Genomic DNA, 20,847 nt, shown 5'->3' with positions numbered 1-20,847 from the left:
CCATTTTGTTCTGTGTTCTGACAATATTCTACATTATTTAGCACAGAAAACGTGGTAATTAACTCCAATGACCATAATCCATTGCACACCTACTTGTCCAGTCTGTGTTTCTTTTATGCCTGCTACTTAAAAGAGACAAGAATGCGCGATTGAGAGGAATAGAGAGCAGTTGCTATCTCTACCTGAAAATACATGATCTAAGTGACTGAAAGTTGGTATTCAGCAGTCATAAAAGTATGCCTTATTAACTTTGAAGAACTACTAAAATAGTGATTTTGTCAGACAGCGTAGGCAGCAGCTCTATAGGGATGAGATGATGACTTGGAATGAAATAATGAAGTCATCAAATAAAACAAATATAATATACACAACTGAAATATTTTATTAAAGTAATGTGAATAAATGATGGTTAATAAGTGATGAGCAGTAATGGGCATCCCGTCCCTAGAGTAGAGGCCTGCTTTCTGAGAGGCCCAAATATGGACGTTTAATTTCCTGTGGCAGATAGGACTGTATAATGGGGGGGATGAGGCTCGGGGAGGCTAGGTACACTGGGGGCGAACGATAACGGAGAGAGACAGGCCTTTGCGTTGGCGGATAGTCTGAGAAAAAAAATATAGAAAGGAAAAGAAAGGACTGAATTACGTATTTTTCTTTTTTGAAAAGCAGATCCGTCTCCTCCACCTCTCCCCTCCTCTATCTCTCCCCTTTCCTCCCCTCTGCAATCTTCCCCTTCTGTCTCCACTCTCGTTTTGTTCTTGGCCAGGACCAGGGAGGAACAGTTAATATTTGTCCCTGAAATGGGAGCGAGGCAGAATAAAGAGGTGTTAGCATCATCTCCTTGGTATTTACCGCATTGTTCTTCTGGAGTGGTTCCATAATGTGCAACTAATCGAGCATTGTCAAGCTGCACTGTATGCGGTTTGTGAGCCCAGTCTTGTTGGTCCTTCCCCTCCAGCTGTTAAAGGCATAAATCAGGCCTAAATCAGTTGGTTTCCGTGGATATCCCTGTGGAGCGGAGGGGCACAGCTCTCACTCTCGATAATTCTCTATTTCAGCCTTACAGCAATTAATCGGAATGTAATCGTTAGGTTGAAAAGCCGTTGTGTGTGAGGTGTGAGACTGTTTCTCCCACCTTTGGTTTGCTCTAAATAACCTCCTGGTACTTGGAGATGACTTGTGCTGTTGCTATAGAAATTGTTTATTGAGTGTGGAACTATTTTGCTCAGGGTCTGTAGATGCCTCACCTCACCTGGGACCTCGGCAGTCCGTAGAAGCGAGCATTGAAACGTTTTATGTGTTTGTTTGTGAGGCTACAGTCTGTAGAATAAAGCGTGGGCAGAAGGAGAATTAGAAAGCCAATATCTATGAGAACTGACATTCTTTTTTCTCTCTCTTCTCTTTCTCTCTCTGGGAACTGAATGTCATCTCTCCTTACCTGTGGTTCTCTGCAGAGTAGATCTCAGTAGTCTGTGTGAGTGGGGGAAGAGTAGTCTGCCAAGGAGAACTGTGGGAGTTACAGTTTACACAGAGCTTGTACTGAATTCACCACAACAGAGCCCAGGCCAGCAGTCCCCTCCCATTCAGATGGCCCTTGTGCTGTGTCCCCAGCAGCCCCTGGGAGATGGCCTACATGTATTAATCCTTTTTACCTCGAATAGAATTATCAGCCCTTTATCTCACACAAATCATAAATGTAACACTTTGCCGGTCCCATCCCTGAGAGAAAACGCAGGGCTTTGCACTTTTCCCATGTTATAACTTCCGGGTGACACTTTGTATTTGTTCTTCTGGTCATGTTGTTCAATGTGAATGTGCTTTGCTCTGAGAGAGTTTGTGTGTATTTGGCTGCGGTTCCCATGACAACTGTGGGCCTTCTCCTTGCTGGTGTCTGCTGTGTCCCTCTGGTCATGTCTACACTTGACACTTACATGTGACTTCTATCATGAAGTTTGCATTGAAAAGACGGGTCTAGACCCACAAAAGTCGCTTTGTGATCTGATTGTGTTCAGATCTGGCTGACCACTTCAGGAGGTGGTCAGGGAAGCATTGTGTGCGGATTTCTTCTCAGTCTGGAACAATCAGGCTACCGAAAGCTCATACAGTGGGCGACGTCATCAGCACTCCTCCCACAAGTCTTGCGAAAACGTGTGTTTTGGGACCGAGAGGCACCTTTTCATTATAACACCTGTCCACAGAAGCAATCAATCCGATTCCAAACTCTCCACCATGGCCAAGACCAAAGAGCTCTCCAAGGATGTCAGGGACAAGATTGTAGACCTACACAAGGCTGGAATGGGCTACAAGACCATCGCCAAGCAGCTTGGTGAGAAGGTGACAACAGTTGGTGCGATTATTCGCAAATGGAAGAAACACAAAAGAACTGTCAATCTCCCTCGGCCTGGGGCTCCATGCAAGATCTCACCTCGTGGAGTTGCAATGATCATGAGAACGGTGAGGAATCAGCCCAGAACTACACAGGAGGATCTTGTCAATGATCTCAAGGCAGCTGGGACCATAGTCACCAAGAAAACAATTGGTAACACACTACGCCGTGAAGGACTGAAAGCCTGCAGCGCCCGCAAGGAAATCTTTCTAATTGAGAGTTGGTCAAAAACGTATTTCCCTCTTTAAAATGCAAATCAATTTATAACATTTTTGACATTCGTTTTTCTGGATTTTATTGTTGTTATTCTGTCTCTCACTGTTCAAATAAACCTACCATTAAAATTATAGACTGATCATGTCTTTGTCAGTGGGCAAACGTACAAAATCAGCAGGGGATCAAATACTTTTTTCCCTCACTGTACATGCCCGTCTGAAGTTTGCCCATGAACATCTGAATGATTCAGAGGAGAACTGGGTGAAAGTGTTGTGGTCAGATGAGACCAAAATGGAGCTCTTTGGCATCAACTCAACTCACCGTGTTTAGAGGAGGAGGAATGCTGCCTATGACCCCAAGAACACCATCAAACATGGAGGTGGAAACATTATGCTTTGGGGGTGTTTTTCTGCTAAGGGGACAGGACAAATTCACTGCATCAAAGGGACGATGGACGGGGCCATGTACCGTCATATCTTGGGTGAGAACCTCCTTCCCTCAACCAGGGCATTGAAAATGGGTCGTGGATGGGTATTCCACCATGACAATGACCCAAAACACATGGCCAAGGCAACAAAGGAGTGGCTCAAGAAGAAGCATATTAAGGTTAAGGTCCCCCGAGTGGCGCAGTGGTCTAAGGCACTGTATTGCAGTGCTAGCTGTGCCACTAGAGATCCTGGTTCGAATCCAGGCTCTGTCGTAGCCGGCCGTGACTGGGAGACCCATGGGGCGGCGCACAATTGCCCCAGCGTCGTCCAGGATAGGGGAGGGAATGGCCGGCAGGGATGTAGCTCAGTTGGTTGAGCATGGCGTTTGCAACGCCAGGGTTGTGGGTTCAATTCCCACGGGGGGCCAGTAAAAAAAAGAAATATAAAAAAATTAAAAAAGAATGACTCTAACTGTAAGTCGCTCTGGATAAGAGCGTCTGCTAAATGACTAAAATGTAAAATGTAAATGTAAGGTCCTGGAGTGGCCTAGCCAGTCTCCAGACCTTAATCCCATAGAAAATCTGTGGAGGGAGTTGAAGGTTCGAGTTGCCAAACGTCAGCCTCGAAACCTTAATGAGTTGGAGAAGATCTGCAAAGAGGAGTGGGACAAAATCCCTCCTGAGATGTGTGCAAACCTGGTGGCCAACTACAAGAAACGTCTAACCTCTGTGATAGCCAACAAGGGTTTTGCCACCAAGTACTAAGTCATGTTTTGCAGAGGGGTCAAATTCTTATTCCCTCATTAAAATGCAAATCAATTTATAACATTTTTGACATTCGTTTTTCTGGATTTTATTGTTGTTATTCTGTCTCTCACTGTTCAAATAAACCTACCATTAAAATTATAGACTGATCATGTCTTTGTCAGTGGGCAAACGTACAAAATCAGCAGGGGATAAAATATTTTTTTCCCTCACTGTATGTGTATTGCATAAAGCTTGCTAGTTAGCTTGTAGGAAGGACTAGTGAGCTGTATCCGTCCAAATAACAGTTATAATATTCTTCTGCATTTGGATATTTATGCGAACCTAGAGATTCCACCAAGTAGGTGTAGATATCACCATAGGCTACTTTGGGCCATTTTGTAGGGTTGTCTCCCCAGCTGGTCTCCGGCAAGTTGAAAGGACATATAGGCAAGCCAGCAAGTATACATTTTTGTAAATACCTAGACCATTCAAGGGCAGGCAAAGACCGGAAGTAGTTGCGCGACATATCTAAGACTAGTGAATTAGATCGAGATTAACTTCTCTCGCTAGCCAGTCAGCTAACCGGCGAAAAAGCTAGGGGTAAACAAACAGTGACGTAAGTATAATGTGACTGCTTTATTGTCAGTGTTAGCAGGTCGGGTAACAAATTAGAATGGCAGAATAAGTGTCATACAAATCGTTTGTTGTTGAGACAGCCAAGTATGTTAATAACGAAGTGAGGCTGCTGAAAACGTTTATTGAAACGACAAAAAAGTGTCAGTAGTTTGCTTAGGATGACGCCAAAGTTAGAATAATTATATGGGAGTAATGGGAGCACCTTACGGCTGTACCCTATACGTGGGCGTGGTCACGTTAAGCCACGCCTCGCCGTGTGTATCTAAACAATAGTTAAAGTAGAGGCAATGAACTGAAACCGCAGAGGCCCAGCAAAGCATCCCAATCATTTTTCTTGCACTGCTAATTTCTGAGGCGATATATCTTATCTGGATGGGGTCTTGCATTAGACACCCTTCTCCCTTCCATGTTTTTAGTCCATGGAGTGTTTGTTTACACAGCCATGACACCCAAATCCACACTGCGAAGGGGGCTGCAGCAATCGCCCCCGAAGATCTCACACTGTTATTACTGAGAAGCTGCAAAAACCAATTTGGGTCTCGTATCAGATATACGGCTTGAAATCCATCTTATGTGCCTTGAATGTGCCTTTTTTACATTTTTTTATTTTTTTATCAGAGCTGAACCAACTTGCACACTGTGTGTGAAATTGTTTATGTGTGAAAATGAGCTGATGGTGGCAGCAAATGGGAAGCTGCTTTTTAGTGCAAGGTTGTTTTTCTCATGAAATGAAAATGTTCTTGTCTCATCTCACACCCTTTATAGAAGCCTATAGCCTCTTCTTGATAGGACTGCTGCCCTTGGCATTAGGCTATATCGAGTGGGTTGGTTGCTTGCGTGGTTCAGGGCCCTGACTCACACTCAAAAACAGGAACAAAAGTTTTGATATGGTAAACAAAATATTATATTGGACAAGCTTCCGTACTAGGCTACTTCTGTTGAAAAACAAATCCTACTTTTTCTAGGCTACCTCCTGGTGGCCTTCTTTCTGCCTGCCTGGTGGTGGAGGGAGGGAGTGAAGGATGGGGTAGCGGGTGGAGAACTGGGGCAGATGGAGGTAGGGGGCCAAGACTGCCTGCTGGGTGCCATTCAGCTCACACAGACCCAGCAGTGTGGGCCAGAGAACACCAGCGTCCAGCAGCCTACCCCCCTCCCCTCCACCCCTTGCCTCTATCCACACCCCCTGTTCTAAATCCTCTATCTCTCTCTCTCAGCCCCTCCATGTCTACTCTATTCATGTCTGAATGAAATGGGTTTACACTCCAGCCTTTATACAGTGTGATGTGTTGTGGTTCAGGAGTATGAGAGATGTTCATTGCCATTGCCTCACGCTGGCTTTGTGTGTCTGTGTGAACAGATGCTTCAGGCAATGAGCTAGGAATCTGGGATGTAAGGAGAGGGTACATGTGATAACTAGGGATGTGCATCTTTCCCTTTCAAGATGATTCGATACGTATCTAGATACATGGGCTCCGATATGATACAGGAACGATATGTTTCAGTTTGAAACGATTCTGTGCGATTCGGTTCCACAACCATAAGACCCGCTAACAATTACATAATTTTATCAAAATAGTTTAGCCTGCTTTTTTTGGCAATAATCACTGATCTGGATTTCAAGTCTGTCTATCAAAATGCCATTTTGGTTTTAAAAAAATGCAGAACCATGCATAATGCACATTCACTAATTATGACTAACTTCTTGTAGCAGCCATTCTAGAAAATTAACACAGGTCTCATAAACAATCTCTCAAGCACAAGCCCATGTGCTAGTGAGTAGCCAGCTAATCTTTATATTTCAAGTTTAGCCATCTTGGATCTATTTGCTAGCTAACATGGTAGAACAGTTGATTTGTTATAAAAACACACCCTTCTGTCCATCTCCAACTGTTTGAACAGCATGCCAGTCTGTCCACTTTGTTCAGATGTTGAAATCAAGTGGCCTACCTTATTTCTCAGAATGAGAACGAGTTGCCAATTCCTTATATAATTGTGTTTTATTCTTATTGCACATTTATAAAACACAGACTAGACAGCTAGTATAATAGTCTTTGGCTAACATGCTGCTAGCGGTACGTTGTACCGCAATGCCTGGCACCGCAATGCCTGGCGCGACAAATTGAGTATTAATTTTCCAGAATCAATGTTCATTGACACTCCGTTTTTAGTAGTGTCTGCTCTTGTGTGCAATTTGAGGAGTTGAGACCTAAAAAGGGTACCATTAACAATGTTAACTTCTCCTCTATTACAGTAAAATAATGTCTCAATGTGTTTCGGTGTACAGTCGTGGTCAAAAGTTTTGAGAATGACACATGTATTGGTCTTCACAAAGTTCACTGCTTCAGTGTTATGAGATATTTTTGTCAGATGTTACTATGGTATACTGAAGTATAATTACAAGCATTCCATACGTGTCAAAGGCTTTTATTGACAATTGCATCAAGTTTATGCAAAGAGTCAATATTTGCATTGTTGACCCTTCTTTTTCAAGACCTCTGCAATCCGCCATGGCATGCTGTCAATTAACTTCTGGGCCACATCTGACTGATGGCAGCCCATTCTTGCATAATCAATGCTTGGAGTTTTTGTTTGGCACTACAGGCTGTCAGAGGGTGGTGTGTACGGCCCAGTACATCAATAGGGCCAAGCTTCCTGCCATCCAGGACCTCTGTACCAGGTGGTGTCAGAGGAAGGCCCTAAAAATTGTCTTCGGCTTTATCTTGGCCAGGTCGCTGTTGTAAATGAGAACTTGTTCTCAACTGGCTTACCTGGTTAAATAAAGGTTAAATTAAAAAAATTAAAAAAAGGTGCTCCATGCAACAACCAGCTTTTTGAAAGCTGTGCGCTCTCTCTGCCCGACAGATTATCTATAGGCTATATGTGTGCAGTGCGTGTGTGATAAATAATCAACATAACAAACTAACAGCTTCGGGAATCCATCTATTTTTGTATCAATTATATAGCCTATATTTAAAAAAAATATGATTACAATATTGTTTTCACTGGCCCAAGCGGGCCACTGACGGGGTTGAACCTCCCCAGGCCTGAGCCCTGTAGGCTATGTCGAGCCCTGACACACACAGACGGGCATTCCCGTGTCATTGTTACCTCTTCAGAAAGTTGGTTTATTTTTGGGCACTTGCACATTTACTGTTTGAATAACGTGACCTGGTAAATATTTTCACTGGCACCCTCGCGACCAATTCAAAATGTGTCGCACTGCCAAGTCAAACGGTCGCAAATGTGACTGCTTTGGTCGCAGTATCGAAACCTGTGTGTGTGTGTAAATGGGAAGGTGCACACAGAAAAGAAGGCGCAAAAGAGACGAGACCAAAAAGACAACATGAGAACCGGTGGACATAAAAGCTCATAAAAACCCCCAAATCAAATTCATTTGATATATCGCCCAGCCCTACCTCGTTATGAAATAAATTGTCAACTTTACCCCTGTATATATATATTTTTTCATATACACTGATTGTTTAAAGCAAAACTACCAAAACTATTGCTGATGGTGAACCTTAACAATTTAAATAAAAGCCCCGTTCAGCAGGTAGGCTATAGTCAGATGAGAGTGATGTCTCCGGTAGCTTACTTTAATGCTGGTAAAACACAATTTTCAACAGTGCATACAGTGAGGGTAAAAAGTATTTGATCCCCTGCTGATTTTGTACGTTTGCTCACGGACAAAGAAATTATCAGTCTATAATTTTAATGGTAGGTTTATTTGAACAGTGAGAGACAGAATAACAACAAAAAAATCCAGAAAAACGCATGTCAAAAATGTTATAAATTGATTTGCATTTTAATGAGGGAAATAAGTATTTGACCCCCTCTCAATCAGAAAGATTTCTGGCTCCCAGGTGTCTTTTATACAGGTAACGAGCTGAGATTAGGAGCACACTTAAAGGGAGTGCTCCTAATCTCAGCTCGTTACCTGTATAAAAGACACCTGTCCACAGAAGCAATCAATCAATCAGATTCCAAACTCTCCACCATGGCCAAGACCAAAGAGCTCTCCAAGGATGTCAGGGACAAGATTGTAGACCTACACAAGGCTGGAATGGGCTACAAGACCATCGCCAAGCAGCTTGGTGAGAAGGTGACAACAGTTGGTGTGATTATTCGCAAATGGAAGAAACACAAAATAACTGTCAATCTCCCTCGGCCTGGGGCTCCATGCAAGATCTCACCTTGTGGAGTTGCAATGATCATGAGAACGGTGAGGAATCAGCCCAGAACTACACGGGAGGATCTTGTCAATGATCTCAAGGCAGCTGGGACCATAGTCACCAAGAAAACAATTGGTAACACACTACGCCGTGAAGGACTGAAATCCTGCAGCGCCCGCAAGGTCCCCCTGCTCAAGAAAGCACATATACAGGCCCGTCTGAAGTTTGCCAATGAACATCTGAATGATTCAGAGGAGAACTGGGTGAAAGTGTTGTGGTCAGATGAGACCAAAATCGATCTCTTTGGCATCAACTCAATTCGCCGTGTTTGGAGGATGACCCCAAGAACACCGTCAAACATGGAGGTGGAAACATTATGCTTTGGGGGTGTTTTTCTGCTAAGGGGACAGGACAACTTCACCGCATTAAAGGGACGATGGACGGGGCCATGTACCGTCAAATCTTGGGTGAGAACCTCCTTCCCTCAGCCAGGGCATTGAAAATGGGTCATGGATGGGTATTCCAGCATGACAATGACCTAAAACACACGGCCAAGGCAACAAAGGAGTGGCTCAAGAAGAAGCACATTAAGGTCCTGGAGTGGCCTAGCCAGTCTCCAAACCTTAATCCCATAGAAAATCTGTGGAGGGAGCTGAAGGTTCGAGTTGCCAAACGTCAGCCTCGAAACCTTAATGACTTGGAAAAGATCTGCAAAGAGGAGTGGGACAAAATCCCTCCTGAGATGTGTGCAAACCTGGTGGCCAACTACAAGAAACGTCTAACCTCTGTGATTGCCAACAAGGGTTTTGCCACCAAGTACTAAGTCATGTTTTGCAGAGGGGTCAAATTCTTATTTCCCTCATTAAAATGCAAATCAATTCATAACATTTTTGACATGCGTTTTTCTTGATTTTTGTTGTTGTTATTCTGTCTCTCACTGTTCAAATAAACCTGCCATTAAAATTATAGACTGATCATGTCTTTGCCAGTGGGCAAACGTACAAAATCAGCAGGGGATCAAATACTTTTTTCCCCTCACTGTAGATAACAATAACCTAGCAAATTACATGGGTTGTCACTTAACTAATAAAGCGCGAGCCATTTTAGTATTTAAATGCTAAAGGTGCCATGCAAGATGTGCAAGATCAGGAACAGGCCGCCTACCTCGTGTTGGTCAGCGCGCAAAGCTGGGCACAATGCGCAATTTGACTAGGCTACATATGTTCCCTGGGGTTGTTCGGCATGCAAAATTACTTGTAGATCAATGACTGTCAAAACAGTTACATGCTTAGTTTGACACTGAAGGAGAGGACACATCAGTTGTCACAAAATATGAGGTATGTTTGGAAGGTAGAAAGAAAGTAATATGAGGATAAAAAAAAGAAAAGTGAATCGGCGATTCGTAACCTTTGAATAGATTTTCTGACCAATGTCATGCTACATTTGAATCGGTTTGTTCTCCGCGGACCGATGCAGTCATATCTTAAACATTTGAATCGTGGACCGATGAGTATCTGAGAATCGTTAAATCCCTAGTGATATCCATGTAATATGCATGGTTAGGTCTGTATCATTGGCTTAGTATCCCAGCGAAGGTTCACACATGTAGTAAGCTTGGGCATTAGCCAGCCTACTGGCAGTCTTACCAGCCAGTTACGTATAAGATAGATCGAAAATGTGTAGGGAGGTGGCGGCGAGTGGCAAACAGGGACAGAATGTCTGCTTCTCTCCTTGGTGAAATATGGATCAGAGAATAGATGTCCTCAGACTTTAAACGGAAGGGCAGTTGTATCACATTAAGCTGGCTTTGGTGTTGTTGTGTCCCTTCTCTCTCTGACGTAATCTCTGGCTGCAATTTCACTCTGATCTATAGTGTGCTTGGCTTAGAAATTACCTCGGAGAAAACGATAGCGATGCTCAATATTTATTTACGACTAACTCATTCTGCTTGCTCTCTCAATATGTGTGCTCTGTGTGTGTTTACGGACTCTGCAAATGGATTTCCCCTCATTGGGCCTGACCTTTTCAAGTTGGCTCTTTTCATTGGAGCCGAGCATAACGTTTTCTGCGCCTGCATTAGCATGAGAGGAAGAGTGCCTGGCTGTCAGCTCAGAGATGTCACCTCATGAACCTTCTCTACGTCCTCCGCCTCTGGATTCTGAATGAATGCAAAGTGCAGAGAAAGAAAGAAAACCGCTCCCTCGCTCTCTCTGCTGCGGCCTGTATATGACTATGCCAATGCTGCTCACTGATGTAGATAACTGTTAGCTTTACAGTTATTACGCTAATATTAACTTCTCACTCTTCCATGTCTGTAAACAGTTTGTCATTCAGTCCAAGCTAAGTAGTGGAGGGCTGTCAGACCATTAGGGAAGAGTGTTGAATCTTAAATCTCCATCCCCCTTTCCTGCGGTGTGGTCTGATTATTAGGCTGCTGTGTAATTCGTCCCTGAGGGCCCCAAGTAGAATCCCTCTCCTAAATCAGGACTAATCTACTACCTGCTGCCCGTGTCTCTCTCCCCCTCCACCACCCTCTGTATGGGGTGTATGGCTGCCGAGTGGAGTAGGGAGAGCGTGTCTCTCTCCCCCTCCACCACCCTCTGTATGGGGTGTATGGCTGCAGAGTGGAGTAGGGAGAGCGTGTCTCTCTCCCCCTCCACCACCCTCTGTATGGGGTGAATGGCTGCAGAGTGGAGGAGGGAGAGCGTGTCTCTCTCCCCCTCCACCACCCTCTGTATGGGGTGAATGGCTGCAGAGTGGAGGAGGGAGAGCGTGTCTCTCTCCCCCTCCACCACCCTCTGTATGGGGTGAATGGCTGCAGAGTGGAGTAGGGAGAGCGTGTCTCTCTCCCCCTCCACCACCCTCTGTATGGGGTGAATGGCTGCAGAGTGGAGGAGGGAGAGCGTGTCTCTCTCCCCCTCCACCACCCTCTGTATGGGGTGAATGGCTGCAGAGGGAGAGCGAGGGAGAGTAGAAAGGCACAGACAATAGGATTAGCAACACCATCCCCAGCAGGGCGGAATGTGTTTGTGCTGCTACACCGTTAATTGGCGGATATATCATGGGAGCGGCATGAAGCCATGAATAAGATTTGCAGCAACTTTAGTGGGTAAACAATAGCAACAGTCCCTGTTTGAGCCGGTGCTGCTGCAAGATACGTGTAACAGCAGTGAGATGATCCCTCATTTGCTTTATTAAAGCGATGGGTGATGTCGGTGTCTGTTGTAGTGCTGTAGAGGGTGTGTGTACACTTGTGTGTGCGTGCCGTGGGTGGGTGCATGTGGTTGTGCGCTCGTGTGTACATGTCATCCTGTGTGCCTTCTTGTATGATAAGTGGTTAGAGAGCTGGGCATGGGTATGGCTAAATATGTTCCAGGGGTAAATGAGGGTCATCATTAATGTTCCTTAAAACATTTTGGGGCACTGAGCAAATTTGAGGTCTTAGGAAATTTGAACGTTGTGAGAATTTTCTGCAACTTCCGCTGAGTGTTTACAATGAACACTGAGGCTGTACCCTTACAGTTTTAGACAGTAGCCAACAGGCTATTGTGGCTATTTGAGCATAATGTAGGCCTATCAGAGTGGCCTACCAACAAATCCAATGGCGCAAATCCCATAACATTTTCACATGGAAATAGCTTTTAATTTCTATGATATAGCCTACAGTAGCCTATTCTGTATGTAATGTTCAATGCAGGGCTGCATTGCATGATACTTTTAAAAAATGTTTTTACATTATGCAGGGATTGACATTAATTAATGATGTTTTTACTTGGTCTGTAACACCATAGACCAAATAGGTGACTGTAAATTGCATTGTCTTGTATGATGCAAGAAAACACTTTACAAAATACAATTTATTATTATTACCATACAGAGAATTAGACAATGTAGGCTACCCCTCTGCCTATTGGCTTATTTGCACATTCAAGCCTGTCTCAAAAATCAACACTGACCTTTACATTAAGACACAAGCTTTTTACCTGACTTGCTTTTCAAAGACCACATGAAATGGAGACCACACGTAACTGTTTTAGTTTGTTGCATTGAAAAGGGGCTGATATAATGTTGATTCGATCTCAGATTTTTTTTTGATCAATATAGTGCAAACTAATGGGGCGAACTCAGTGAAGTTCAATCTCTTGCGTCTTCTGCGCAGAAGAAATGCCAGGCCACGCAGAGACGCAAGAGATTGAACTTCACTGAGTTCGCCCCATTAGTTAGCTAATTTATTTCTGTGATCGAATCAACATTATATCAGCCCTTTTACAATGCAACAAACCAAAACAAATCTTAACTTTGCAAGATTGAGTCTGTGATTTTGTTGTAGGCAGAGCCAGAGCGCAAAGGAGTAGAATTATATTGGTGGGTAGCTGCGCACGCGCACAGCTTAGAGGGAACATTTTCCTTCAGTAATGTGTAATACAGTACATACACTATATATACCAAAGTATGTGGACACCCCTTCAAATTAGTGGATTCGGCTATTTCAGCCACACCCATTGCTGACAGGTGTATAAAATCGAGCACACAGCAATGCAATCTCCATAGACAAACATTGTCAGTAGAATGGCTTTACTGATGAGCTCAGTGACTTTCAACATGGCACTTTCATGGGATGCCATCTTTCCAACAAGTCAGTTCAACAAATGTATGCCCTGCTAGAGCTGCCCCGGTCAACTGTAAGTGCTGTTACTGTGAAGTGGAAACGTCTAGGAGCAACAACGGCTCAGCCGCGAAGTGGTAGGCCACACAAGCTCACAGAACGGGACCACTGAAGCGCGTAGCGCGTAAAAATCGGCTGTCGTCGGGAGCTTCATGAAATGGGTTTCCATGGCCGAGCAGCCAAGCGTCGGCTGGAGTGGTGTAAAGCTCGCCGCCATTGGACTTTGGAGCAATTGAAACTGTTCTCTGGAGTGATGAATCACGCTTCACCGTCTGGCAGTCCGACGGATGAATCTGGGTTTGGCGGATGCCAGGAGAATGCATAGTGCCATCTGTAGAGTTTGATGGAGGAGGAATAATGGTCTGGGGCTGTTTTTCATCGTTCGGGCTAGGCCCCTTAGTTCCAGTGAAGGGAAATCTCAACGCTACAGCATACAATGACATTCTAGACGATTCTGTGCTTCCAACTTTGTGGCAACAGTCTTGGGAAGGCCCTATTCTGTTTCAGCATGATAATGTCCCCGTGCACAAAGCAAGGTCCATACAGAAATGGTTTGGCAAGATTAATGTGGAAGAAGTTGACTGTCCTGCACAGAGCCCTGACCTCAACCCCATCGAACACCTTTGGGATGAATTGGAACGCCAACTGCGAGCCAGGCCTAATCGCCCAACATCAGTGCCCGACCTCACTAATGCTCTTGTGGCTGAATGGAAGCAAGTCCCTGCAGCAATGTTCCAACATCTAGTGGAAAGCCTTCCCAGAAGAGTAGAGGCTGTTATAGCAACAAAGGGGGGACCAACTCCATATTAATGCCCATGATTTTGGAATGAGATGTTCAACGAGCAGATGTCGACATACTTTTGGTCATGTAGTGTATGTGAAGCTGTGTACTGGTGTATTATTAATATTTTATAGCAGTGCATTATTTATCTGGCCAGGCAGATTCCGCTCCATCGGGGCGACGTGCGTTTGACATGTGATGCATTTATGCAGCAGCAGCGTTTTCTGGATTAGATGAGGTTAAGTAGCAGGCTACAGCACAACCTCTACCTCCATAAGATGTCTATTTCACCAGCCACATTGGCGGGTGGTCAGGGCTCCACAGTGCAAGTATTTCACTTGTATTTATGAATAAAAATTGTCAATAGGCCCATGTAGCTCAGTTGGTAGAGCATGGCGCTTGCAACGCCAGGGTTGTGGGTTCGATTCCCATGGGGGGCCAGTATAAAAAAAAAAAAAAACGAACTCACTAACTGTAAGTCGCTCTGGATAAGAGCGTCTGCTAAATGACTAAAATGTAATATGTAAAGTATGATCACATTTATAGTAAAATATATAATGGTTTTCAAAGTATTTCCGCCATTTTGTGTCATAGCTGGTAAATTAATCAAGTCAAAGAACTACAAATCCTATCGAGCCTATTCCACCTCACGCTGCAACACTGCCTGGCTGGGGGCTGCGCTTTAGAAGCGCTGTGCACAGGCATAAATGTTGGTCTAATTTACTTGAAATAAAAGTCTACTCAAGTGAGTCTTTGTCCTTGTGTTTGTTGGCTATTTACATTGTTTTGTTCACAAGGTAGGTTGTTTTTCTATGTTTGAGTTTCAACTGTTAGGGAAGCTAAGACAACGCTTATACTAGTCAGACTCAATCTCATGGGCACAAACATGACTAGTCGCGCTACCACGGTAACCTCACGCCCTTAAAGGGGCAGGTTAATTTTTTTGTCTCATCTGTGATATTTTGGTTAAAAGACTCAGGTCACCATTTTTTTTATTAAACAATATAACACATTAGTTACTACTTATTAATAATACATTTATTGTTTTAGAAACATTACAAAGCATGTTCATCTGTTTTTGTGTGTTTTGTTGGTGTAATTTTAGCTGCAAAAAAATATTTTGTTTACGAAAAAGTTAATAAACTCCACTGTTATGTCGTCCTGTCTGAGCTGACAAGGTAAAGATAAAACTTCATGCTTTGGGACCTGTTGGGACCTCAATTATTATACAGTAGATCTACCTGCCACCGTAGCTGGTGGCCCCCAGAGCCCCCTAACCCTGACTGTGTCTCATCAGTATCTCTAACATGGACCTCTCCAATATAAGTTCCTTTATAACCACTGATAGGTGATAGGATTTATCCATATTTCTTATCATGTCCTGCCATGGAAGCTAGTTGAAACGTACTATTTAGAGACTGCTTCTGTGGGTCTGGACTGGGAGCCCTCTCTCTCTCTCTGGCCCCTGGATCAACTGTCTCTGCCCACTACAAAGCAAATACCACCTGGGAGAAAGAGAGGGATATGGTGACTCAGGGTCTAGTCAAGCCAAGGTGAGGGCTCTCCTCCAGCATCATACCACCATATGATGCTACTGAGTCCACTTGTCTTTCTTCGTCTCTCATCTCTCCTCATCTCTGGCTCTGTCGTCCCTGGGGCTTCAAGCTGTGAGGAGGACTGAGTGACATAATGCTTTTAAAACTAGGCTACCGTGAAACACTTTTTTCTCTCTTTTAAATGGAAGACACTCCTGTGAAGATGCTGTGTGTATTTTAAGCTCACTTGCTGAGGTGGGCAGCTCATATTAAGGTAGGTGTGAGCAGCAGGGGTTCAATTGTTGTGACTGAGTTGGATCCTTAATGAATCCTGTTTCTCTCCACTTCTCTGCAGGCCCTCGTCTCGCCTCATAGACTGCTGCTCACGCTGAGGTAAGGTGCTCTTCAAAGACATCTGGGTGTGCTGTTCTGTGTGTGTGTACACCCCCTGTGTGTATGTTATTTTGGGTGTGGGTGTATGTATGTGATTTCATACAGTGTGTGTACGTTCACACATCCCATATGTGTTAGTTCCCATAGGTGTCAGAGGATGATTTAGAATTTAACATAGCACAAAGAGCTTTGCATTTGCTGGTTCTATTATTGGTTCACTTGTGGACCCCAGCCTACAATAGCTCACATTGACTGAATCACATACAGTGTGGGAAAAAAGTATTTGATCCACTGCTGATTTTGTACGTTTGCCCACTGACAAAGAAATGATCAGTCCTATAATTTTAATGGTAGGTTTATTTGAACAGTGAGAGACAGAATAACAACAAAAAAATCCAGAAAAACGAATGTAAAAAATGTCCCAGGTGTCTTTTATACAGGAAATGAGCTGAGATTAGGAGCACACTCTTAAAGAGAGTGCTCCTAATCTCAGCTTGTTACCTGTATAAAAGACACCTGTCCACAGAAGCAATCAATCAATCAGATTCCAAACTCTCCACCATGGCCAAGACCAAAGAGCTCTCCAAGGATGTCAGGGACAAGATTGTAGACCTACACAAGGCTGGAATGGGCTACAAGACCATCGCCAAGCAGCTTGGTGAGAAGGTGACAACAGTTGGTGCGATTATTCGCAAATGGAAGAAACACAAAAGAACTGTCAATCTCCCTCTGCCTGGGGCTCCATGCAAGATCTCACCTCGTGGAGTTGCAATGATCATGAGAACGGTGAGGAATCAGCCCAGAACTACACGAGAGGATCTTGTCAATGATCTCAAGGCAGCTGGGACCATAGTCACCAAGAAAACAATTGGTAACACACTACGCCGTGAAGGACTGAAATCCTGCAGCGCCCGCAAGGTCCCCCTGCTCAAGAAAGCACATATACAGGGCCGTCTGAAGTTTGCCAATGAGCATCTGAATGATTCAGAGGTGAATCAGAGGTGAAAGTGTTGTGGTCAGATGAGACCAAAATCAAGTCTTTGGCATCAACTCAACTCGCCGTGTTTGGAGGAGGAGGAATGCTGCCTATGACCCCAAGAACACCATCCCCACTGTCAAACATGGAGGTGGAAACATTATGCTTTGGGGGTGTTTTTCTGCTAAGGGGACAGGACAACTTCACCGCATCAAAGGGACGATGGACGGGGCCATGTACCGTCAAATCTTGGGTGAGAACCTCCTTCCCTCAGCCAGGGCATTGAAAATGGGTCGTTGATGGGTATTCCAGCATGACAATGACCCAAAACACACGGCCAAGGCAACAAAGGATTGGCTCAAGAATAAGCACATTAAGGTCCTGGAGTGGCCTAGCCAGTCTCCAGACCTTAATCCCATAGAAAATCTGTGGAGGGAGCTGAAGGTTTGAGTTGCCAAACGTCAGCCTCGAAACCTTAATGACTTGGAGAAGATCTGCAAAGAGGAGTGGAACAAAATCCCTCCTGAGATGTGTGCAAACCTGGTGGCCAACTACAAGAAACGTCTGACCTCTGTGATTGCCAACAAGGGTTTTGCCACCAAGTACTAAGTCATGTTTTGCAGAGGGGTCAAATACTTATTTCCCTCATTAAAATGCAAATCAATTTATACCATTTTTGACATGCGTTTTTCTGGATTTTGTTGTTGTTATTCTGTCTCTCACTGTTCAAATAAACCTACCATTAAAATTATAGACTGATCATGTCTTTGTCAGTGGGCAAACGTACAAAATCAGCAGGGGATCAAATACTTTTTTCACTCACTGTACCAACTTTACCTGAATCAACAGCAACACAGTCTCACAGAAAGTTCTCACACAGACTTTGACCTGGATTCTGAAGTGGGATTAGACCTGAATAACTTTATCTGATTTTAACATCCAAAAACAGAAATGTGAACTGACGAACATGTACACACATACACACACACACACACACATCGACACAAAGACACACACATATCTGTATCCCGTCTCTGCAGTGAGCGTGATAACAGATCTTGACAGGGGGGCAGCCACCCATATCAAAGGCTACTGGATCCCAGTGAAGGGGCTTTGTTGGGGAGGGAAACGACAGCATGGAACTCAAAGGATCCCCGCTGCCATTGCTAGGGGTAAACTGTGTCAAACATGGGCCTGAACCCAAGCAGGATCGAAGCTTTTCATTTCTTTGGGTTGGCTTCATCTAGGGTTGGGCGATATTACGATAGCATCGTAAATCGACGATGATTGACAGCCATCGTTGATGGTGACGACATCGTGATGTGGCAGATGATGGTTAAGCCTATTTGAACTTGACTGGCGCTGTGTCTAGCAGCGAACAGCAGGGCAGCACACAAGTGACATTCTGGATAATTAGCCTATTCCTATTTGCTATAGCCTATTTCAATAAATATGTTATATAACAAACAGAACGCAAGAGAATAATGTAGGCCAGACGGAGCAGAGAATTCCTCCAAAGCACTGCAAAATGTCCAGTCAGAAAATATTGTTTCTCTGTCGGATGCATGGGCATTAGGCTATAGTTTAAACCTTTTATTTTATTTTTTATAACGGACACTCCTTAACTATGTTGTCTAGCTGTTTAAAAAATCATATGCTATTCACTTCTCTCTTCATTCGATAGGATATCAATATGACTGACGGCTATGCTTCATCGTTCTATGCATGGCTTTCTCCCGATCAAACAATGAATGTAACGGAGTTCCATCTCAAAGTTATTTGAATAGACTAAAAAAGTAAGGTAGCCAGAGGACTAATAATGAGTGAACATTCAATATCAATAGCCTATAGAAAAATCTAATTACAAGTTGAATCAAGTTTAAGCTTATTTTGAAAGAAATGATCCATGGGGGTCGGGTAATCCCTCCATGTGAGGTTGAAAACCAAATGGCCGATAACCTATCCTCCTACTAACCCTTTCATAAAAGGTTTAAGATGAGTAAAAATTATGAACAGTCGCTCATTTCCTGAATATTCTAACCTACAAAGTTGTTGTGGCTTTCAAAAATAGCAAGAATGAAAGTCTATAGCCTAGGCATAGGCTATTCTTAATCACAGCTTTATGAGATTGAAAAAACAATTATACATTTTTATATCATTTTATGAGGCAAATAAAGCAATTATTATCCAGTTCTGCTTCTATCCAGTCCGTGATGTAGGCCTATAACCTAGCTCACTACGGTAAGACAGCCCGTTTCTCATCAGACAGTCACTGCTCCATCATGTGCGCACCAGTTAGATAGACAGACACACAAACCTCTTCTGCTCCTCCACCAGAAAGGAATATTAGAAAATATTTGCCATTGCCTTCACTTAGCCTCTGCCCAGGCTTTGAACAACATTATCTTTCAGCATGATTCATCCAGTTGATTCGATTTCGAGCTATAGCCAAAATGTCGTTTTAGCTGAGTTTATTGTATTATTATTTATTTTTAGAGGGGGGGGTGGGCAATAAGGGTGATAGCATCGTATATCACAATATTTTATGGGTACATAATCACGATAGGACAAAGGTTGACATCGCCCAACCCTAGTTTCATCACAATTATAGTACAGAGTCTGATCCTGCCAAGTTACAGTACAGAGGAGTCTTATCTTTTCAGTGCCTAAGCAGATGACTCCTTGCTTCCAACCTTATGTTTTCATTGTATCAATGGTTGTACTGAAAGACCAGTGTCAAGGGGCTTAAGACTCTCCTTGCACACCCTTGCTCGATGTTGTTGCGTAACAATCAAAGGTCACACATTCATGTCACAGTGTTACCTTTGGTTTCTTACCAGCTGTCTTTTCTATATTCTCCTTGTATTCCTTCTTCCTTCCTCCCTAATGAATGATTAATTTAAAGCCTCCAGATAATGGTTCATTTGCCTGCTGCTGCTCTAGCTCCGGTGCCCTGGGTCTCTTCTCCTTCTCCCACCTTCAGATCACAGTACCCAACCAAGAGGTCTCTGTCCCTGGCAAACCACAAACTCGGCCTCTTCACCCACCCACTCAACCACCCACCTACGACTGGCAGTGCTGTCGCTCCTCTCTCGCTCTCTCTCTTTCGCTCTCTCTCTCTCGCTCTCTCTCTCTTTCTCTCTTTCTGCCTTGTGGCGTTGGTGTACTAATGTGTTTCTATAATTCAGTGTTAGTTTGGCCAAGGCATGTTCACCCAGCACCTCCACCCCCGATCACCCACAGTGATGCAACTGTGAGTGATTCTCCAATGACAAATAAATTAATTTGGAGGGGTGAAAGGAGGGTGAGGAGATAACAACAGGAAAATTAATGATTCATTATATTTATTCTGGTGAACTGTGCAGTGAGCAGGCCAGCATGTGTGTTTATGTGTATGCGCGCAAGTGTGTGTGCTCGCAAGTGTATTTGTGTGTGTTCTTAGCTTGGCACTTCACATCCTAGTGGTAGGCCTAATCATCTGCAGAGCCCTGTTTCATTCCGTACTTACCGCATTGTGAATTGGAAAGCCTTAGTGAAAGAGATGTACACCCATGTTGTCGACTGGTCGATTGTTTGGTCGATAGGCTGTTGGTCGACCGAGATTTCTTTAGTCGAGCAGTAGCACAAAACAAAAAATGTATATAATGGTGGACTAGACACCTGTCTGATGCGCGCCTGTCTGAGTGGACTGATCCATTGTGAAGGCCGTGGGGATGACACAGTCCATCAGTCTAAGACATGTGCTACTGAAATTGTATATGGTTATATTACATAAGAACAATGGTGCAACACTAATACGAATAATATTATTTTATAACAAATACGCTTTCTCCTGCGTTGGATAGTGATTGCTGTTCTCGGTTCAGAAACACATCAGTGCGCTTTTGAATGGGTGCCTTTTCCTAGACTGTT

General features: G+C 43.9%; 1 protein-coding gene across 2 annotated transcripts in view; it reads left to right on the top strand.

Annotated features, from left to right (window-relative positions):
* LOC311131426 (bifunctional heparan sulfate N-deacetylase/N-sulfotransferase 2-like) overlaps positions 1 to 20,847 on the top strand; it is a 176,958-nt gene that overhangs the window by 62,947 nt on the left and 93,164 nt on the right. For both annotated transcript variants that reach the window (XM_084164402.1, XM_084164405.1), the window contains exon 2: positions 15,922 to 15,959. The gene's annotated coding sequence lies outside the window, so the exon portion shown is untranslated. The remainder of the gene's footprint in view (positions 1 to 15,921; positions 15,960 to 20,847) is intronic.

The sequence above is a fragment of the Coregonus lavaretus genome (genome assembly GCF_964263955.1).
Source record: "Coregonus lavaretus genome assembly, chromosome: 1".
Classification (NCBI taxonomy): domain Eukaryota; kingdom Metazoa; phylum Chordata; class Actinopteri; order Salmoniformes; family Salmonidae; genus Coregonus; species Coregonus lavaretus.
The sequence above is the reverse complement of the archived record's forward strand: the minus strand, read 5'-3'. Positions and strand labels throughout refer to the sequence as shown.